At 57.6% G+C, this 3141-nt stretch overlaps 1 protein-coding gene across 1 annotated transcript in view; it reads left to right on the top strand.

Moving 5' to 3' along the window:
• Positions 1-3141, top strand: part of LOC113216318 (protocadherin-16-like) — a 94661-nt gene that overhangs the window by 8482 nt on the left and 83038 nt on the right. The window lies entirely within an intron of this gene.

The raw sequence follows: 3141 nt of genomic DNA, 5'->3' as shown, positions 1-3141 counted from the left end.
TTAATTTTTTTTAAGAATATTTTTCTTAATTGATGGAAAACAGTGGAAAACGTTTTTGTCAGTGTGCGTCCCTTTACCAAAAGTACGTGTATACAGTCAGAGAGAGAAATAGTAGTGTGTGTGTGTGTGTGCGTATATGTTTTTGCGCTCCTGCATGCGAGCGCTTACCTCGGGTTTGGTAGGCAGGTACACGTAGGTCTTATTTGTCCGCGACTTGCGCGCGGCGGGGACGGTTTTTACCCTTGTTTGGGGGGGGGGGGCGGTGCTGGAGTGTAGCCCGTGGCGACGGTGTAATGGGGAGGCAGCCTCGAGAGGGAGGGTGGCTGTGGGTAAGGGCATGGCCGCGGAGGGGTGGTGGTGGTGTTTCCCCCCTGTCGTCGTCGAGCTATGGGCGCGCTCGCCAAAGTAGTAGTGCGCTGGAAGGTCGTGTCGCCGCCGCCGTCCCTGGTGGCCGCTACCAGCGAGCACCCAGAGTAGCGATTTAGCGACCTTTTCCAGGAATTTTGGAAAAAAATTTAAAAAAATCGGCGCGTTGCAGCCCGGGCTCGCTCGGCCTCTCCGCCGCCCACCTGAGATCCTCTGAAACATCGTGGCCAATAATTTAATTCCGGTTCCGGTAGAGATGAAATATAGAGGAATGCGGGGAACAAAGAAAATAACGGAATGCAGCATGTTAGCACAGTGTATTCCTTTACCTTATTGACAGCATTTTTCCTCTTTAGCTTTCCCGGGATTGATCTCCATGTTACGCACGTCATTCCCTCGGGAGTATGAGGCGCCGATTTCCACCGTTTCGGACGGAAAGTTTGCCGCATAGTGAATTGGCATACGCAATTCTGCCCCACCGAGTGATGCGCCGATTTCGAGTGTAGTACCACTGTTTTGAAAGTCTTGCTAGTTTCCCGCGGTTCCCAAACTTGTCCAGTCCGTTAGCGCCTTTTGTTGACGGAAGTGAAGCAGCGTCCCTCCGAGGGCGCAGACCTCTGTCGTCTCCCTTCGGCGCCTCTGCTCCCTTGACTGTCCTTTCTTTTTTGTTTTTTTGCTCCCTTCTTTCCGTTCCGCCCCTAGTTCGGCGCCAAGTTTGCGAGGATCCCTTGCGGGATCGTGCGCGGGAGGGCGTGTGACGGCTGTCCCGCGCTGTCCGATAACAGCGACGCGGGGCCGTCTCCAGCTAGCACAGCGGCGGCGATGCGGCGGTCTCCAGGACAGCGGCGGCGACACAGTGGTCTCCAGGACAGCGACGGCGATGCGGCAGTCTCGTCGTGCAGAATAAGGACGCGGCACGCGGTGGCCTCCAGGACAGCGACAAGGAGGTGGCGGCCTCTAGGACAGCGACGAGGATGCGGTGGCCCCTAGGACAGCGACGAGGACGCGGCGGCCTCTAGGACAGCGACGAGGACGCGGCGGCCTCTAGGACAGCGACGGCGACACGGCAGTGTCCCCAGGACAGTGACGCGGCGGGGCGACTGGGTGCGGCTGTTACGCCCCCCCCCCTCCCCACCTCCTTCTTTCGGTCGCTTCGACCCGCGGTAACTGCTTGTCCCCGATGTCGTTTGCGCGGGCGCGGCTGCTGTCGGACGCCTGCTCAGCGACGCGTCGTCATCCGCGGCCTGAAACGACGTGTTCAACGAGCGGGAAAGGCGAGTGTGGCAAACGACTGCCAACGTGCATTTCACTCCCTGAAAAAAAAAAGAAAAAGTGACGCGGATTTCTTTCCCTTTAGTAAATTCCATGATTGACCGTTTGATTCCGGTTATTTCAGAGGAGATGCCTTTCAAAGGGGATAGTGCTTGCATCGAGTTAGCATGGCAATGGCAGCTGCATCTATAAGAAGGGGAAGGGGGGGGGGGGCGCTGCCGGCGCACCGTGTCGCTGTCGTCGGGGTGGTGCGGCGTTGCTCCAGTTGGAGCCCGAGGGTCCCCGGGGTCCCCGCCGGCTGCCGAGGCACAAGCTCGTCATCGATCCCTAATTGGAAAGGAATGGCCTCTCCCCTCCCTCCCTCCCTGTCATCTCCCTCGATCAAGTTTTCCCTCGGGGGGGGCTGCTCGGCTGGGCAGTCAGTCGCAGCCATAACGCCCCATTGGAGCCATGCTCAGCTTGTGTGGGCCATTTTTCTGAAATTGAAGCACGTCTTGGGGGATTGATTTTGGAAAAGGGGAAAAGGGATAGGGGCTGGAGGTGGAGGACCGGTCTTGATCAGGAGTTTCGAGGTCGCTCGATCGCTGAGTAAATGATTTCTCACCCGTATTTGTCGGAATCGAGTCATCGAGATTTCGTGAAAAGCGCGTTTCCCCACACTTGACACAATTTCAGCGGAAGGTCATATACTGTCACTGTCCAATTTTTCACAGACTGAAGGCTATTCTTGAAACGTAACAAACTCTTTGGAGGTTTCAAAAGTGCTTTTCCTGCTTCTTTCCTTTGCAGTGGATTGCACGGAGGGGTCATTGGTTCTTCATGCCTATGAAGCCGGCGCGTCGCGACCCACGCGCACCACGCGAGCCGCTGTGGTCTGGCCCCCTTCTCTTCCTCTCCCCTCCCTTTCCCTCGCCCTCCCTCTCTCCCTCCATCTCTCAGCGCCCCGCTTCCACTTGTGTGCACACGCCCAATAGCACAGCAGTGCCCTAAGCGGCGTTTCATCCGACAGAAGGGCGATCAGCCAGACAATGGGATTACATGAGCATGTTTTTATTTGATGAGAATCCCTGGAGACGGGGCTGCTGAAACATCTGGAAGGGGGGGGAGAGGGGGGAGGAAATCCGCCCTCGGACGGTCACGGCCTATAATCACACACGTACTCTTCGGTGACAGGCGGGGCGGGACCATATGGAAAACATAATTTAGAGCGCACTTTTGGGTTGCCGTCCTCCCGTTATTGTAGAGCCGGAGAGAGAGAGAGAGGTCTCCCCATCCCCTCTCGTACCAAGCCCACCCTCCTTCTGCCTTGGCGACTCACCCCGCCTTCTTGTTAGCGCAAATATCTGGCCGGCGGCTTTTGTCGAGTACGACGGGCGGCAGGGCACCATACCGCCACCAGCAGGGCTGCGGGCCCGCCCCAGCCCGCCCCAGCCCGCCCTTGCAGCACGGCTGTTGATTGCTGCTGCATGGCCTGTCTTTTATCCTCCCAGTGGCATCCCCCCC

This window comes from Frankliniella occidentalis, unplaced genomic scaffold, assembly GCF_000697945.3.
Source record: "Frankliniella occidentalis isolate FOCC.00 unplaced genomic scaffold, Focc_3.1 Scaffold24, whole genome shotgun sequence".
Classification (NCBI taxonomy): domain Eukaryota; kingdom Metazoa; phylum Arthropoda; class Insecta; order Thysanoptera; family Thripidae; genus Frankliniella; species Frankliniella occidentalis.
Note: the sequence above shows the minus strand (reverse complement) of the source record. Positions and strands in the feature narration are given on the sequence as shown.